Below are 20,394 nucleotides of genomic sequence, written 5' to 3' on the forward strand. Positions count from 1 at the left end.
AGCAGAAAAGGTGTAAAGAAAAAGTGACATGCTTTGTAAATTTCCCAGCAGAATTAGGTTGAAAACTGACATGTTAATATATTTCATACCTTACAATGAGTTTACTGGACATATTACTCTAACATACATGAAAATTATGAATTATCAGTAAACTCAAAGTAAAAATTCAAGTTAATAAAAAAAGTTAAAAAGTGACATACAGTTTTAAAAAATTTTAGATCGCTTAATTGCTATTACAAAACAGAAAGAAACAAAACAGACTCACAAATTCTATTACAATATTGTTTGCCTTTGTTTTCTAACTGAGCATTAGGTTTTGTTTGTTTTTAAATGGTATGAGAAAACTAGTAGACTGGTGCTTTTCCTTTTATAACAGATTTGTCTTTGTTTAGGATTTGGTTAATTGATCATTGTATAAATATATTTCATTCTTTGTAAACTTAGTTCTTAAAATTTACTCTTTATCTTTTTATCGTAAAAGATAAGTAATCAAAGATATAATAGTATGAAAATATTTATCGAACAATTTAGTTGTAAAAGTAGATAGATATGTTAGAACAGAGGTCAGCAAACTTTTTCTATTAATATACAGGTTCAGAAAGTAAATATTTTAGGTTTTGCAGGCCAAGAGGTTAAATCAAGGGTATTATGTAGGAGTTTATACAAGATAAAATAAATATCTGCAATTTTTATATTGACAAAATTCAAATAATACTGCTACTAACAACCAAGAACAGCAAAGAGATCTACTAAGGAGAAAGATAACATTTTCCTTAATTAGAGTTCAAAGTCAGTGTTCCTTATCATTAAATCAATTGCAACTGTTCATCTGTTAATACTGATCTAGAATTAAATTTTATATATTTGATTTTTGAAAATGAAATGTCTTTCACAAGAATAGTTACTGCCAAATATTGATATCAATCAATGTGTATATAATATTTTAGGGTCATGTCCATCACTTGGGAGGCATCTATAGAATTATAATAGATTTTTCTCTTAATATTTGCTTTTAGCAGGCCATTATATTGCAGAGCAATCACTGTCAATTGAAGATTAGGCAGAAGCTCAATTGCACAGATAAATGGATTTTGAAATATGGAAATTTCTTTTGAACTGCACTGAGGTCTGAAATATGCTGCTGGAACTATAGTTTGAATTCATAAAATACATCTGCTGCAAATTTGTGTAGGGTTGGAGATCTTGTTTTAATTTTTGAGACAACAGGAAGTGTAACCTGTGATTCAAAAACTATTGTTGACATGACTTTACTAAAGTTTAAGTTTTGCAAGTAAATGCTGTTGGCCTGGTAACACTGGGTTGAATTCATTGTAAATGTTATCAAGTCTACACAAAAAGCTAATTTTCATAGCCATTTAATGTTGATAAATGTGGGTTACAGTCAGATTCGTTATTTTCATTCAGAAAAAAAATCCATCTTGGTCTTAGCTAAATTGCAATAGGCTTTATTACTGTTAAATTATTGAACTGCTATATAGTAGGGCAAATCAGAATATTCATCTTCTATTTCTGACAAAAATTCACAGAACTGACACTCTGTGAAACTGAATGAAGTTTACTATTGATACTACTGGTTCAATAACATGATAGACTAGACTCAAATATATTCCACAAGGTACTTGGTGAATAATATTACTATGAATAACCACAGATTTCACAAGTTTCATAAATTTCTGTAACTAATTACACAAATTATTATGCTCCTAATATCACAAATATTTTTGCCACCATTAGCTTCAATTCATCTCATTAGATTCTACTTCCAGTTGTCCTAAATTAGTGTTTTCTTAACTCAATTGAAAATATTCTCACCCGTAGTTGTTCCAAGCAGACTATTCATAGAAGTTTTCCCTCAGTCACATTAGTTCTTTGAATAAACAACTTGGCATTAGCTCCTTCAGTAAAGTTTATTTTCTCTGGATAGGTTTTAACTTACTCACCACCGGGAAATTACTTTCCTTACTTGGCCAACAAATTAGTTACTCAGAAACTCACTGTGGTTGCAGCCTCATTTTTTATTTTTGTGAATAAGACGTTTAATTTAAAATGTTTCTGACCATTGCTTTCTCGTGTGCTGGTAATGCTGCAATGAGTGTGTAATCTGGTAATGTCAACATTTATTATTTTAGTGCAGCTATAGTGTTACTGCATAACACAATACTGTGCCACCTTATTTATAACAAAGTAATTCACAATGCATGGTTCCTTAAAAGCATAACATTAGAAGCTCACATTCTCTTCTCTTCTTGTTTTGACATGATGAATATGTACTGCCAATAACACATAAGTGCAATTCCATGGTATGGCAAACATTGCCGAGATATTACGGTGTCACTACGATTGAGAAGCAATGTAAAGTAGTAAGACCTCCATATGCGATCTCTGCTGCAACTACTCAACTGCCATTGTAATGTAAAAACAGTCATAAACAATCAGTATGGTTGTATACTAATACATTTTTATTTATGGGCAGAGAAATTTGAATTGCATATAATTTTCACATTCCTTGATATAATTCTTTTTTTTCCCTATCCACTTGAAGATTTTTTTTTTTTTTTTTTTTTTGAGATGGACTCTCGCTCTGTCACCCAGGCTGGAGTGCAGTGGCACAATCTCGGCTCACTGCAAGCTCCACCTCCCAGGTTCACGCCATTCTCCTGCCTTAGCCTCCTGAGTAGCTGGGACTACAGGGGCCCGACACCATGCCCGGCTAATTTTTTTGTATTTTTAGTAGTGATGGGCTTTCACCGTGTTAGCCGGGATGGTCTCGATCTCCTGACCTCGCGATCTGCCCGCTTTGGCCTCCCAAAGTGTTCCAATTACAGGCGTGAGCCACTGCGCCCGGCCCACTTGAAGATTTTAAAACAATTTTTAGCTTTGTGGGCTGGGCAAAATCAGGCAGTGGTCAGATTTGGCTTACTGAACAAAATTCACCAACCCCTGTGTTTGAGTATGGATACAACTAATTACCCCAAAAATAACCAAGGAGATTTTCTAAAACCTAGCTATAACAGTTTGATTAGCTAGAACAGGATGGAAGCCAACCTGTTTGTGGATCTGGTGCCTGCAGGATCAAATATCTTTGGAGAGTAAGACCAATTACTTCTTAAATGATGACTGTAAGTCATACTGCAAGAAGACCTTTACTTGTATTTGTGGATGTAGGCGAAAAAGTTTTCTTGTAAGTTCACATGGAACAATGTAATCCACAAGACAAATGGCTCAAACGATACGTTCCACTAATGCTTCAATATTATTATTAATAATTATATAGTAATAATATGAATTCTACTCAACATTAAAATGACCGCATATTTTAGATCTGTCACATCATAGGGAGATATAGAGGGCTTTCTTCAATCACCTTATCAAAAGTAGCCAACATGACCTAGCAGTCTATATGTAGGTCATCTTCCAGGATTAATAACAAAGAATGTCAGAATATTCAGTAAGTTCAGAATATTCAAGTTGTATTTGGAACTCTTTTCTTCCCATGCAAAATGTGAAGGAGTCAATGATGTGAAGATTTTCTCCTTAATGTGGTTTTCCATATATGGTAGGGTCAAGAAGAGCCTCCAAGGGCATAACTCAAGTAATCACTCCATAAAAGGTAAAAATTTGAATATGGAGGAAGTATTAAAACAACACAAAATTTTTTAAAGGTATCAGTATTTTACAGTGTGGAACAGGGTATTACAATCTGGGTAGCAGTTTTGTAATTATCTCCTTATCAGAAATACTACAACCCAAAATGTAATTAACTGCAATTAGTTCCATGTGTATTCAAAACTATAGTTCAGAAATTCCAAAAACAAAAATAATTTCACATATACTTCTTGGGAAAGATAAAATATTTACACGGTTTAACAAAACATGATTTCAGAGTAAAACATTCAAATTCTGAGGATCAAGACCAGCTTAATTTTGTTAAAAATTTCAACTTTTACCCAAATACATCTGTCTAGTGCTATGTAATAAGAAAAACATCTGTCTGTTTTACATTAGCAATTATTGTACTTTTATTACCAGCCAACTTATTTTGTGTTGAATGTCTCAGCTGCAAACAATAAAACAGATGTGGCCAATTCCTACAAGAGCTTTTATCTATAATCAACAAATTACTCTGCCAACTTTTCCTCCACTTTCTATATAAAAATGAAAGTTCTTAAGGTCATTTACTGCCTTATGTTAAGACACAAATGTTCTATTACAGTATTTACAATGAGGAAAAACAAACAAATAAGATTCACAAAAGAACCTGTGACAGTCTTAGTAAAAACACTTTTGTGTATAAAACTTATACTAAATGACTACGGCACACTTCATATAACTGTCACATGTCTGAAAGTTATTTGTGAACTTAATGAAAAAGAAATCATATTCACCCATTTATAATAAGTCCACATTCTCACCTTCCTCAAAACATAGTTCCAGGGGCTGCCATTTTAGTAATTTCATATATTTATTAGTGGATGAACAGCCACATGGCAACCTCTAATATTCAACTGGTCTAAAGCTCTCTCTTCAGGGGTCATTATAGTATTCTCCCTTTACAAGTTTCTTGACATTCTCACGTCATAAATGTCTCCTGCATTGTTTCTCCAGTATTTTCATCTCTACTCTTTTTCTGATCTCTATCCCACAAAGTAAAAAATTAATATATTTGTCTTGAGGGGAGTCAGGGATCATTTTAAATATAGTAGTATGGCCAATAATACACATTCTTTTACTTGAGATTCTAAAATCAAATGTGTTATTAAATAGCTTGAAGTTATAAGACAAAATTCTTTCCACCTGGTAGTTTTAGCTTATGTTATATATTGGAAATATTATATAACTTTTACTTTCTTTTTCTATTGTTGCTTATTTAAGTAAAAGTTCAATTTTAAAGAATTGCTTGCTAATTTATAATGTACTCAATGGAAAGTCTCTCAATATGCTAATAAATAAGAGATTAAACTCGTTTGGCAGTATTAATTGAGGAAATCACCTCAGATATATTAAGTAAACATAACTTAAATTTGAGAAATGTTAAATATGAGAATATGTTTTTAAATCTGCAAACTGGTGTAATTTATTGATGACTAACGTGGTTCTGTTTTTCATCAATTACTGAATTCCAAAAGTCTTCAAATTTGGATCAGTTGCTTTCCTGAGTATTCAGTCATTCTTATAATTTCAAAGCTGATGTTGCTTGGAAACCTGCATAAACACTCCATGTCTTTTCAGAGAAGGAAATAAAAAACTCCTTGGCACTATTTTGTCTTTAGATGGAGAGAACTATAAAACTAGACAAAATATACTTTTATTTATTTAAAAGTTCAGCGCTGTTTACAAAAATCTTGGAGATATTTTTTAAAAGACAGGTTTGCTAAATTTTAATGTTAGAAAATAAAAAAATATATACTCACTTTATCAGCATATGAACCATATCATCATTTTATTCCTTCATAATTAGCTACATTTTATCTGAAAGAAACACTAATACTGGGTGGTAAATTGCATGTTTCAGTTTTGCCTTGAATTTAGAATCAAGGGGATAAGAGCTAAAAACAATTTGTCATTATTTTTCAACAATACTTGCTACCTTCAAGTGGTCCAAAATAATTTATGGGCAAATCTACTTTTTAAGGCAATGTGGTCTTGCAAATGCATGATAAACCAGTGATGGGTATGTTATTAAAGAAAATCATAGGCACATCAGCTATATGAAAAAGTGGCTAATAACTCCCAAAATACGGCCATCCCAAATGCAAGAGTCTGTATCAGAATCTTGGACATCTTGGAGACTTCAGAACTTTGGGGTTCCTGAGGATGCCTGGGTCTAGCTCACAGAAGAATCACCTAAGGTAAAGTCCGATGAGGTGCTCCGGGCCACTGCAGCTGTGTGGCCCCAAGGAAAACTGTTTAAAACCGTGCATGGAAAAGAGAACTCTACGCACTAGGTGAAGTCAAGAGCTATGGTGCTTTCCCTGGAAAACACCCCCAAAGTCTGTTACATTTTCAATGACTGATACCAGGAGTCAATGGGCTAGCTGTGTGATCTGAAGCCTGGAAGTGGGACAATTTAGATGACCTCTTCCAGTTTCTATGGCGATGAGCATTATAGTTGCAGGTTGTACAAGTCTCACATTTCCTGTTCATGATTCATGTTGATGCCCATGGGAAAGTACCCTTTGAGGATGAGCATCACCAGAATCAATAAGCTGATCAGACTTGCACTGCCTTAGTAAGGACCACAGTCACCTGAATACATCATTGCCCAGAGCATGGTAACCCATCTCCAATTCAGGATACAGCTGAAAACAAAACAAAACAAATAAAAAAAAAATCTTAGTGATTCTCTAACACGTAAGGTCAAGGATATGTGTGCTCTTGACTACCAACTACACGGTTAAGTAGCAAAGGGAACTCTGGAGCGTATAGCTAGGGGTACCAGACATGTCTGTCAAGTAGAACATATAGTTCTTAAGGATACTACTTGGCACTAACAGCAGTAGACACCTTCTTAGGTTGTCTATTGTCATCTCTATCCACACAGTAGAAGCAGGCCATACTATTCAAAGACAGACGGACTATTTCACACATGTCAATTTCTCAAATGTACCCAATCAGACAATAGTGTGGCCTTTAGAGTAAAACTACCCAGCAGTGAGCAGATATTTGAGACATTCACTGGACGTTTTATGTCCCATATCATCTTCAGGCAAGAGGTACAATGAAAGACAGAATAGATTCTCAAAGGAGAAACTAAAAAAGGTAACTAGAGCCTAAAAACGGCTTGGCTCCCAGAGGCGTACACACTTAAGAAAGGCAGTCTGGGTTCTAAGTGTGGCAATTCCCCAGAAGGGTCCCTTTTAGCTAAACAGAATGTTTAATTATGAGGTTTGAGGGGAAGGGAGAAGGCCCAGACTTGCTATAAAAGACCAAAAACACATGGTTAATCTTTCTCACACCACTTCCTCACATACCGTATCCCTGGAAAATTAGGGTGCTGGAATTTTCAAGTAGTAAAGTACTGCGGTTGGAAGACTCTAACCTGTTGACTCTTTTACTGTCCTGTTATGCTTGCTAGGTTTAGGCAGTTAGGGATAATCATGATAATGATGATGAATATGAGGTCACAACTCCTATGGTATTTCTGATGTGGCCTACATTTCAAGGAGCAAAAGATGTTCTAAGATGGTACAATGCATATTGTATATAATGAAGAAACCGCTAAGCCACGTAGGGCCAACTCCAGGCCATACAGTATGGGTAAGGTAGAGGGTGGATTAGAAAAAGAGTGAAACAATTGCTTCAGGGACTGATCATGCTGCAGGGACTGAAACACAAGGCTGTGGGAAGACAGTAACCCTGGCTGTGGAAAAAAGAATACCCTGGACACCGGCACACCCAGGGTGGGTAGAAGAAACATTAATATTTCTCAGCTCTTAGCCACCGAGCCAGTATTACCCAGACTACTGCTTTCAGCTCAACTGTTGACCAATGAAGAATCTTAATCTAAGGAAAGCTGCTGATTGCCGGAGTGAACAAGCCACATAACAAGATTAATTTTCAGGACACTGTTATGATTCCCTTTAGCCTAATCCTACTATTTTTGGTGCCCTGTGGTCTTCTTCTAATACTTAAGGAAAAGACAAACTCTTTTGTATATTCTTCACATATTAAAGCTGATCACTCTAAACTCTCTGGTCCAGTGGTGATGAAAAGTCTAGGAAGCCCTGGAGTTCCTCCTGGCCAGTTGAAGTGAGATATGTGTGACTGCCACCACCACTTGCTGTATCTCAATTTATGACATGAATGGCTTGGCTCTGGATGAGGAGCTTGGCTAAGGTCTATCCAACAAGTACACCCGATCACCCTACTAGGAGGCATATTTGCTCTCAGCCCCTAAAAGTATAATTAAGTGTAGTATCTGATGAAGTGGTTATGCTTTTTTTTTTCCTTTTTTTTCTTTTTAGACAGAGTCTCGCTCTGTCACCCAGGCTGGAGTACAGTGGTGTAATTTCGGCTCACTGCCACTTCCACCTCCCAGGTTCAAGCATTTCTCCTACCTCAGCCTCCCAAGTAGCTGGGATTACAAGCCCCCACCACCATGCCCAGCTAATTTTTGTATTTTTAGTAGAGACGGGGTTTCATCATGTTGGCCAGGATGGTCTTGAACTCCTGACCTCAGATGATCTGCCCACTTCTGTCTCCCAAAGTGCTGGGATTACAGGCATGAGTCACCACGCCCAGCTGAAGTGGTTATGCCTTTGAGGAATTGTCACCTGATATGGGAAAGGTCAGGGGTTGGAGTTGTAGGGGAATGGCTCTATCATGATGCTCCAGCAATGGTGAATGTATACTTATAGGCCACACAGTGAATGGCTTTAAATGCAGGTAATCTGTATCTTAGCAGAATGGTTCGTGATCCTCTGGAAAATGAGAGAATCATAAGACAGTTTTCCATGGTCTCCCAGGTTCTAATGAGGTATGAAGCTTTTTGCCTCACTCTTCCTAACCTTCAACCCCTTAGGGTACAGTGGCACAGTATAAAAGTCTTTAGCTGTACTCCAGAATTGAGTCTTCAGCAATAGGGAATCCTAGGACTCATACTTCAGTCATGTAGCCTTTTGTTTTTTTCATGTTGTCCTTTTCCTGTATGTGATGAGGACCTGGAGATGTGATACTTTTAGCTTCCTTTCCTTTTGCTGTCTATGTAAATAATAAACTATCTGAATCTAAAAGTGGCTCATTTTTTTTTTTCACTCTGTCGCCCAGGCTGGAGTGGAGTGGCGCGATCTCGGCTCACTGCAAGCTCCGCCTCCCGGGTTCACGCCATTCTCCTGCCTCAGCCTCCCGAGTAGCTGGGACTACAAGCACCCGCCACCAAGCCCGGCTAATTTTTTGTATTTTTAGTAGAGACGGGGTTTCACCATGTTAGCCAGGATGGTCTCGATCTCCTGACCTCGTGATCCGCCTGCCCCGGCCTTCCAAAGTGCTGGAATTACAGGTGTGAGCCACGCACCCAGCCTAAAAGTGACTCATTTTATCTTTACCAGCTGATTCTGTCAGTCAGACTTGGCCTCGCACTTGTCTACCTGCTGCATGCTTGAAAAATAAGTTATGGTATATTCATCCTATTAAATAATATACAGCAGTAAAAACGAATGAAGAAAGTATCAACCTGGAAAGATTTATCAAACATTCTGCTAAGATTAAAAAAGCAAGTATAATATGTTCATTGAGGCTTACAAAGAAAAATACACCTATAAATGTGCCTATATATAAATAAATATATATCAGTATAAATGTATAGATAATTATCTGAAAGCAAACAGATCAGATCTATAATACTTATCTCTGGGAAAACACTGGAAGCGTAGGTAAAATGTTACTTGCGCTGTTTATTCTACATCTACTGTTCTTGAACTTTTCAAAAAAGTATTCAGGAATTATCCATGCAAATAAGAGAGATCATTCAAAGGATGTTAAAAACACTGCTTCCTATTACTTATGTATTAGAACCCATTAACAATTAAGTTTCTTATGTGTGTGAGGGATTGGGAGGGCAGAAAAAAAACATAAAAAGTATGACTACTATGTGTAAGTATTAAGTAAATAAATTACAGAAACCAAACCTATTTCATCTAAATATCATCCTTTCTAAAATTCCTCAAGGCAAGAATCCTAAATATAATAATTATAACAATACGAATGACATTAACAATAATGAACATTAACAACCAAAAACAACACTTACTGAATATTTTGCATGTGACAAGTACTGTGAAGAGACATTAATACGACATTCATTCTATATAGAATGTTAGCAGTCTCCACCTAAACCCACTACTAATAGGAAAGTCATTATTTTACAAGGCATGTTTTATTTGTTGGATGGGTACAAAAACTAGAGCAGCATTTCATACTTATGTATTTCATACATAAGTCAGTACTAAATCTATCTTTAACTTTCAGCAGAAAAAAATCCATCTACTCCTTCTTTATTTAGAGTCTGTCAAATGTGTGATAGCAATTTTAGATTTCCCCTAATTAAGCATACTTATTGATCAAATTTGTTTTCACACAATATGTAACATGACCTCAAAATGAACCATAGATCTAACCATAAAAATTAGCTATAAAACCTCTAGGAGAGGCTGGGCGCAGTGGCTCATGCCTGTAATCCCAGCACTTTGGGAGGCTGAGGCAGGCAGATCACCTGAGGTCGGGAGTTTGAGACCAACCTGACCAACATGAACAAACTCTGTCTCTACTAAAAATACAAAATTAGCTGGGTATGGTGGCACATGCCTGTAATCCCAGCTACTCGGGAGGCTGAGACAGGAGAATTGCTTGAACCCAGGTGGTGGAGGTTGCCGTGAGCCGAGATCGCGCCATCGCACTCCAGCCTAAGCAACAAGAGCGAAACTCCGTCTCAAAACAAAACAAAACTTGTAGGAGAAAATCTGACATTTGCAAGCATTTCTTACTATGCAAAAAGTAAGGCAGGTTTTTAAAAAGTGTTTACAAACTGGACTTCATGAAAATTAAAAATTTCTGCTCCTGGAAGGACACAAACAAATAAATGAAAAGGTAAACCACGACACAGAACAACACAGGAGAAAATATTCACAACACATATATCTGACAAAGGACTTGTATCGTGAATATTTAAAGAACTCTTATAACTGATTAGTAGAAAAACAATCCAACAGGGACGACCAAAGGTTTGAAGAGTTGACAAAAGAAAATAAAGCAATGGTCACAAAGCACATGAAAACCCACTAAGAAAACAAAAATTAAAATCACAATGAGATACAATTACGCAAATTACAATGGCTAAAATTTTAAAAAGACTGATGCCACAAAGTACAGTCGTGGTAAGGATCTGGACTAATTGGAGAGCTCATGAAATAGTGGCAGGAATGTAAAATGACACAACCCCTCCTGGTGGTTTTTCACAGAGTTGAATATTCCATATGACCCAGATATACCATTCCTAAGTATTTACCCAAGATAAACGAAAGCATAACTCTGCACAAAGACTTGTACTTAAATATTCATAGCAATGTTATTCCTAATAGTCAAGAACTAGAAATGACTTAAGGTCCATTAATAGATAAATAAACTGTGTATATACACACCTAGACAATGACTACTCCTCAACAATAAAAAGGAATAAATTACACATGCAAAATCAGGGATGAATCTCAGAAACATTATTCAGAGCAAAAGAAACTAGACACAAGGATACATAATGTATGCTTCTATATAAATGAAACTCTGGAAAAGTCAAATCTATAGTGACAGAAAACAGATCACTGATTGCCTATGGCAGGAGGGGGTTAAGGAAGGAATGTTGAAGTGAGGATGGATGGGAAGGATGGTCTGGCAAGGGGCACAACAAAATTTTTTGGCATGATGGAAATATACCATAGCTTGACTATGGTGGCAGTTGCATGAGCTTGTATTACTGATGTATGTAATGAGCAGATACTTGAAAATCACCTTTATAAGACATGTTTTACGAGACTTTTGTACCTTTTGAGGGCAGAGGGTATTTCAGTTTCATATCCATATCTTATGAATGCCTGGAATACATCTGGTGAGAAACTACTTCAAACAAATTTCAAATATTATGTCTAAACTCTTTTATTATAAAATTCTTTATTTCATTTTTCCAAATGAAGATGTACTAAAAACATCATAAATATGATTTTTAGATCACCACGCTATATGGTTCAGAAATCTTATTAGAATGTCTATTTTTTCTCTCCTAGCTATTAGATATATTGTCTATAATAGATAACTTTGGTTTCTAACTAAAAATGTGATCCTGACATTGATATTCCTATTGACATTTTCATGTTAATGATACAGTCTATGTAGAATATAATAAGTCTTTCAAATGAAATCAGAGCTATCACGTCTGAAATAAAGACAAGGAAAACATTTTGTTCTAATACAACTGACAGGAAGTTAGAAGTCGTCTTGACTTCTCCCTCATCTACTGTAACCAATCAGTAAACTAATCTTTGGTCTATTTCTTTAGCATTTGTTTATATATAGTCTTTCCTTCATTTCTATCTCTATTTGTAGCCCTCGTTTAGGAGCCACTTATGCATTTTGTGGTAATGCAATGGGTAAGTGGTTCCAGCATTAACCACTCCCACTTCCTTCAGTAAAGCCCTCCCTATTGCCATCAGACTAATCTTTTAAAAATGTGAAGATACTGATGATAAACCCAGAATGAACATTATTAACAGTCTGTCAATGTTTATAGGAAAAGGTACAAATTCAGGAAGAATCCATAATACAGCTTCTAATCTGTACACATTACTCTTTCCTGACCAATATCTAAACTCAAGCTGTAATGATCTACTTGTAAATGTCTCAGTTGTTCATGTATTCAACCATTTTTATGACTTTGTACATGCTGCCTGTATTTATGAGGAAATCGTTATCAGAAGTTCTGTTTAGATGTTAATTTCTTCTTTTCTATATCTTATGTCTCTACCCTAAGAAAATTAACTTCTCTCACTACTTGTTTCCTGAGATTAAGAATCCTAGGAAATTCTTATCTTTGCATGCACAGCACCTAGCACAATGCTTAATACATAGCAGGTGTGCAACAAATAGTCCTGTAAAATCTTGATAGAGTGGAAAACTCTCTGAGAACAATGTAAATTATCAAAATTCACTCAAAAATAACCAAGAAATGAAAAAGGCCTATCAAATAAATATATTCAAATAAGCTCTGTGCTCAGACTGCTGTATGTGATATTTCAAACTAAATGCAAAGAGAATTTTCATGCTACAAAAAGTATTCAATACTGAATATAAACTAGTCTATAGAGGAAAAATAGAATGTCTTTAAATTCACTTTACTAATAACTAGCATAACTCTGATAATCAAAATGGAAAAGAAAGTCACACACAAACTCAGCCATACACAAATGTATGAAGACATTAAAAATCATAACTAAATATAAGCAACTTAAATCCATCTGTATATTGAAAACTGATATACTATAGTTAAATACAGCTTAATACAGAAATGCAAGTGTGGGCTAATATTTGGTAGTACATAAACACAACAAAACATATGTCCAAGATGTATGTTAAACATGTTTGTCCAAGATGACTGTTAAACAGCAAGAAACAAATCACTTCTCTATGATTAGGAAAAAATACCTGTCTGAAAACAACAGAAAATATGATAAAGGAAAACATTTTTGGCATTTGCATTAAAATTGAAAGAAGCAATAAAATATGAAATAGAAACAGGTATAAAATTACTACTGTAAAAAGAAAAAACATGATCACATAGAGATTTTATAACTGGGTAGAAAATGAACTGAAAGCAACAATACTTAACATAATGTTCAATAAAATAAATGGAAATAAAATAGTATAAAATTAATAATTATTCTATATGGGCAGGCTGAATAAAGGTCACTCACATAATACACACACCCTAATCCCTAGAACCTGGGAATGTCACTTTATATGGCAAAGGAGACCTGCAGATGTGCCTAAATTAAGGATCTTCGGATGGGAAGATTATCATGGATTATCTGAGTGAGCCCTAAATATAATCACAAGAGGGAGACAAGAAGGTTAAAAAGGGAAGTAGAAAATGTGATGACAAAAGCAAAAGGATGGAGTGATTCTTAAAAGGGGCTGAAAGTCAAGAAAAGGTGGAAATGACAAAGAAAGGGATTCTTCCCTAGTGCCTCCAAAGGAAGCAGCCCTGTTGAGGCTTGATTTTAACCCAGTAAGGCTGATTTTGAACTTTTGGCCATCAGAACTGAAACAGAATAAATTTGCATTATTTTAGGACACCAAATTCATGTTAATTGTTATAGTGATCACAGGAAACTAATACACTACTGAAGCATAATAATCAGCTAAATATGTAAATTAAGAAATACTAAAAGAGCAACCAGGAATAATATTACATGAAATAAACAACTAGTAACTGCCTTAAGTGACATATTTAGATATCTATATAGAAAAAAGCTTTACTGAGACAGAAAATAATTAAAAAAAAACTCCATTCTTATAAGAAATCCTGGATATTGCAAGAATATCTTGTGCAAACAGCTAATACTTTTAATGTGACTTCACTAAAATAAAAACAGAAATGGTTTATTTAGGAAGGATAAAGTGGCAAAATAATTTTAAGTTTGTAGAGAAAAAGAAATGTAGCAATAGACCAGAATAGTTTTTAAAATAAAGGACAATAGGGCCAGGGAATTATTATTCTAGTAGATACTTTACAATAAAGGGAGACTGAAAAACAACAGTAAGTCAAATAAGGATTAATGTAACAGTGGACCAGAATAAATAGCTCTTTCTAAAAAAACCCTGGCATATGTAAAAATTAAGCAAAAAATTTAGCATGATTATAGTATATATGATTATTCAAAAATTACTATCAGCAGAAACAGATGACTGGATAAAGAAAATGTGGTACATAGGCTGGGCGCGGTGGCTCACGCCTGTAATCCCAGCACTTTGGGAGGGCGAGATGGGCGGATCACGAGGCCAGGAGATCAAAACCATCCTGGTTAACACGGTGAAAACCCGTCTCTACTAAAAATACAAAAAACAAAAGCAACAACAACAAAAAATTAGCCGGGCGTGGTGGTGGGCGCCTGTAGTCCCAGCTACTCAGGTGGCTGAGGCAGGAGAATGGTGTGAACCTGGGAGGCGGAGCTTGCAGTGAGCCGAGATCACTCCACTGCACTCCAGCCTGGGCAACAAAGTGAGGCTCCGTCTCAAAAAAAAAAAAAAAAATGTGGTACATATACATAATGGAGTATTTAGCCATAAAAAGAATGAGGTCCAGTCATTTTGCAGTAACATGGCTGGAACTAGAGATGATTATGTTAAGTGAAATAAGACAGGCATAGAAAGACAAAGACTGCATGCTCTCACTTATTTGTGGGATCTAAAAATCAAATTTATTGAACTATGGACAGAAAAAGTAGAAGATGGTTACCAGAGGCTGGGAAGGGTGGTGGGTGGTTGGGGAGAAGGCGGGGATATTAAATGGGTACAAAAAAATATAGAAAGAACGAATAAGACCTACTATTTGATAGTATAATAGGGCTATTATAGTCAATAATATCTTAACTGTATATTTTTAAATAACTTTAAAAATGTAATTGTATTATTTGTAACTCAAAGGATAAATGCTTGAGGGGAAGGATACCCCTTTACTAATGATGCGACTTTTTTCAGATTGCATGCCTGTATCAAAACATTTCATGTGCCCCATAAACATATACACCTAATATGTAGCCATAAAAATGTTAAAAAATTAAAAAAATTTAAAAAGATATAGCTGGCATAACTAGATTACTATTTGGAAAAAATAAAGCGAGAACTTCTACTCTCAAAACCCCCCAAATCTTAAATTCTATATAAATTAGAGGCATATAATACAAAAAATAAGATCAAACCATAAGTGAGCATATTCATAACCTCCAAATAAGAAAAGTTATTTTAAGCAAAACCATAAAACGGAAAAAAGGGGGTGAAAGATAAATAGACTTTACTATGTAAAAATTTTTAATTTTATATGTGATAAATATCCTAATGGTTTTTCGAGAAAGTTTTAGAGGGAGAGGGCTTTCATGGAGAGGAATGGGCCAAGTTTTTAAAAGCACACAATATCAGGAATTACAACATTTCATAAACACACACATACATACACTACTACTAGGAGAGTAAACTGATTTAATTTTTCTGGAGCATAATTTGGCAATGAATACTCAATGTCTTAAAATACTGTGTATACTATACTCTTAATGACTCAGGAAATCCACTACTTTATGTTTAAGAATTTATCATAATGGAGGTATTATAAATGAACACAATAACTTAAATACAATAATATGCCCTGTGTTATATGTATATTAGCAAAAAAGACTGAAACAAATATATAATAAGGGATTGATAAACATATCAAATGCCTAAGATGAAATAGTGTAGAAATTTTTAAAATCATGCTTGTGAAAAATGAAGGGTATATTATTTAAATATGCACATGGTAAAATATTAAGTGAAGAAAAAAATTATATATAATTTCTATTTTATAAAATATGTAATCAAACTAGAAATAAACTTATGAGCTATTTTTTATCTTCAAATACTTTCCCTAATTCACAAAAATAAATGATAACTCTATATTCAAAAACATTTCAATTAGAATATTGGTAAATGGAAGATCTCAAATGGAAAGTTTTTTTAAATTTCAAAAGCTTCATTGTTTTGATTCTATTAAAGTGCAAAATTCTACATATAAAAAGCCATAAGCAAAAATGAGAGACAATTGGCAAAAAGGGAAAGAACACAAGTATAAGAACCAAATGGTAATGCCCTTATATCATCCACTTCACAATATGTATTTATTACCCACCATATGCCCAACAATAGCCCCATACAGTACAGCAGTAAACAAATCAGATTAGATGCCTGTCCCCATGGTTCTTTCATTCTTACTGGAAAGAACAGGCAATAAGTAAGTAATAAATAAGTTCAGACAGTGATAAGTGCTGTGAAGACCTTAAAAGACTATGAGGGGAGAACAAAGAAAACAAAAGAGACAGTAATGTGATAGAATGTGAAAGATATAAGAAGGGATATTATATTAGGAAACTGGGAATAGCTCCTCTATGGACATGGCATTTGAACTGGAACATGAATGATGAACCTTCTCTCAGAGTCATGAGTGAAGATGCAGAGGAAGAGGGATTCAGAAATGGAGAACAAGTGCAAAAGCTATTAGGCAATACAAAAGTTGCCTGGTTGAGAAGTGTCCAGATTGTCTAGAGCATAAAGGGCAGGGGGAAACTGACGTAAGAGAATCAGAAAGACTCAGAGCCAAATCAAGTTGGAACTTTTAGATTATCTCAGGAAATTAATAAGGCCTTTCAAATCAATAAGGAAAATACCCAATATCCCCCAAATAATCAAGACTAGAAATAATCCACAACTGAAAAATATAGTTGGTTAATACACACATTAAAATTTGAATCTAAGTAGTAATCAAAGACAAACAAAGTAAAATAGCAAGATACAATTTTCTACCTTTCAAACTGACAAGCCATCAAAAATCATTGTTACATTCAATGGCAGAGAGGTGAGAAAATGACATAATGTCATTTATTTTAGCAAAACTAAAGAAAAAACTAATAATCAAAAATAGATGTGCAATTTAAAAATTATACTACATTTTTACCATGGAAAAGTTTATGTCGATTAAATTCTATTTCCAAAGAATATTTAATGTTTAATTATGTTTGATACTTTTAATTACCCCATTTCTAATCCATTTACAAATTCTAATAGTGCTCCTCCAAAACATCTTTCCTCTCACCATTTCTACTACTACAAGACTTACACCAAGACACCATAATTTCTAGCTGGGACCACGGCAATAACCCCTTAATAATGCTCTTGCCCCTCACTCCTTTCCCTTGTTCATCTTCTGGACAGCAGGTAAACTAATTTCCTCAGTGTTAATCAGTTCATAACACTCAACTATCGAATGTCTTCAAATTGTAATTATGGTAAAATTTTAACTCCTTACTATGACTTACTGATCTGGCCCGTACATTATCTTAAAGACCCCAATTCCTGCCACATTCTCTTTCTCAAGGATAGCCAACCCACACAGCATTTCTTTCTGTTCTCTGAGCATGCTAAGCTCATTCTGATCCAAGGACGTTTTTCTTTACTATTCCTGATGACTAGAATGTGACTTTCATCGTCCTCACCCTTTAGAGTTCAACTCAAATCATCCTTCTCACTATCCTAGCTAAAATATACCCCCAAGATATTTTATACCATGCCCTTATTTCTTACATTGTATTTATGCCTCTCTAAAATTCCCTATTTATTAATGTTACACATCTCCCTCTTCTTTTACAAGAATACAAACTCCACGAACATAGAGACTTTCTGTATCCACAGCATGCAGGACAGTGCCAGGCAAACAGTATTACTAAATAAACACTGAATGAAGAAATGAATGAATGAATGATGAATAAGAATAACAGGTTATACAAATAACAATGTAAATTACATTAGGTTCACTAAATGCCACAAAAATTGTGATAGTTATAAATATGAAAGCAAACATACACCAACGTTTATATAAATACAGACAAATCTGGAAAACGAAACATACAGGCTTCAGACTTTGTTTCTAAATAAGACAAAATAAAATTAAACTGACTTGAAAAGTTCTTTTCCAAGAAAATAACTGAGACATCAGATAATAAAAAGTGGATTTATAAAATTAAGAACTCTTATGTATATATATGCATATATGTATTTATAGATAGATGATAGATGTAGATAAAGATATATACACACACATACTAAAAGAAAAAGAGGAGAGAAATGGGGAGAAAACAGGATTATATTAATCAAAGCATTCAAAGTTATAGACTGAAATAATATTTTTAAGAGACTGCATTTAAAATGTTATCTTATTTTTATATAACACTGACAACTCAAATAATTTAAACATTTTAAAAGCAAGGATAAGCATATATTCAAATCCAGTCTGATATGAATGACAGTACTTTTGTAATAAAATTTTTCAGAAACTAGTGATTATCTTCAAAGACTATAATAATAAGAGGCAAAAAAAAAAAAAAAAAAACAAAAAAAAACAAGCTATCTCTAAAGTTCTAGCACAAGAAGCAAAAATAGCCTACTGCAGAGTTACTCTTCTTAGGAGGCCATTGTGTCCTCTTACTAGCATAAATCAGATCCACCCTCAGACTAGTAGTTGGGTTTAAGTCTTTTGTAACATTTCAAAGGAAGCTTGTTTCCCATTTGTATTTTATCTCTGAAGGAACCACAAAGAGACTAATGTAAAAAAAGAGACCTAAACAATTAAATCAGGGGTCCCCAACCAGCCGTCCCCCTTCCCCCACACCCCTTCCCTGACCTATTAGGAGCCTGACCACACAAAGGAGGTGAGCCACAGGTGAGCAAGCATTAAGCATTACCGCCTGAGCTCTGCCTCCTGTCAGATCAGCTGGGGCATTAGATTCTCACAGGAGTGCAAACCCTATTATGAACTGCCCATGCAGGGATCTAGGCTGCGTGCTTCCCATGAGAATCTAATGCCTGATGATCTGAGGTGGAGCAGTTTCATCCTGAAACTATCCCCCTCAGGGAAAAATCGTCTTCCACAAAACCAGTCCCTGGTGCCAAAAAAGTCGGGGGCTGCTGAATTAGATGACTTTTGCCACAATTATTTCCTCAAAATGGCATGTAACCATATTTTTAAAAATGGAAACAAAAAGACAACTCAGTTCATCTAAATTATAGTAAAAGCCTACAAACCAGCATGTACTAGCATACTGTAAGTAAAATTTGTTTTCAAATTTGTTTTCACATTAGTAGCAAACCAAGTGTTCTTAATAATTATTCAGAATTCATTTAAGGTACTTTCCTGGTGGTGTTAACACTAATAAGAGTATCATCAAGTTGGAATAATGTGTGATTAATTTTAAACTGTGGCACTGATCTGACTTTCAGCAATCCATTCAATATTTTTAAGACTTAAATACCAGGAATCAACTACTTCACAATTAGTTGCGTGAACTCAGAAATGGTTTATGAGAATATCCTCCATGGAAAGCACAAAGGTGAACAATACGTGTTTTCCACTCTTAAGGAAATACAATGTACAGAACGGTAAAACTAGTGCACAAACTTATTTTTAAAAACTTATCACTTCTTGTGGTAAGTAATGAGCCAGAGTTTTATTAACAGAGATAGAATAAAGCATACTGATTCAATACAAATCTTAAAGGCAAAATAATTAGGATCCAGAAAAAAAAACTGGATGATATTTAAGTAAAAGGAGAGGAGACACTCCAAGTATATGGTGAAGACATAAGCAAAGAATGATTGGGGTTGGAAGGTAGAATGAGAATAGGGAACTTCTGATTTGGGTTTATTTTCAGGCATGCTGAATCTGTCATACTTTAAAGCACAGTGGGAAAATGTGAAGTTGGAGTTGCAAAGAGAAGCATAAAAACCAAGTATCAATTGATGGCTGTTTTCTTATTTGCACTTTCCCTGTAACATGAGTAAGGTATTTTGTATAGGAACACAATCCAGGATTAGTTATGAAATAAAGAACAAGGTATATGAAAAAATTTACAGTTAATCACTTACTTTTTAACAGTGCTAGTCATTAGGTAAGGTAAACATATCTATTAAAAACTTCATATTTCCAACACCATGAAAATAAGGAAGAAAAAAGATCACTGGGCTATTATATGGCAAGTTGATTTATCATCTTTCAGCCTTTAACAATGTGATTTGAAGGGAAAATATGTTTTC

At 34.7% G+C, this 20,394-nt stretch overlaps 1 protein-coding gene across 5 annotated transcripts in view; it reads right to left on the minus strand.

The window, feature by feature from the left end:
- Window positions 1-20,394, minus strand: part of NOVA1 (NOVA alternative splicing regulator 1) — a 149,389-nt gene that overhangs the window by 73,489 nt on the left and 55,506 nt on the right. The window contains exon 1 of one of the 5 annotated variants that reach the window (XM_063651494.1): window positions 11,891-11,896. The exons of the other annotated variants lie outside the window; for them this stretch is intronic. The gene's annotated coding sequence lies outside the window, so the exon portion shown is untranslated. Of the gene's footprint in view, window positions 1-11,890; window positions 11,897-20,394 lie in introns of those variants that run through there. 5 annotated transcript variants of the gene reach the window in all.

Source organism: Pongo pygmaeus, chromosome 15 (assembly GCF_028885625.2).
Source record: "Pongo pygmaeus isolate AG05252 chromosome 15, NHGRI_mPonPyg2-v2.0_pri, whole genome shotgun sequence".
In the NCBI taxonomy this organism is placed as follows: Eukaryota; Metazoa; Chordata; class Mammalia; order Primates; family Hominidae; genus Pongo; species Pongo pygmaeus.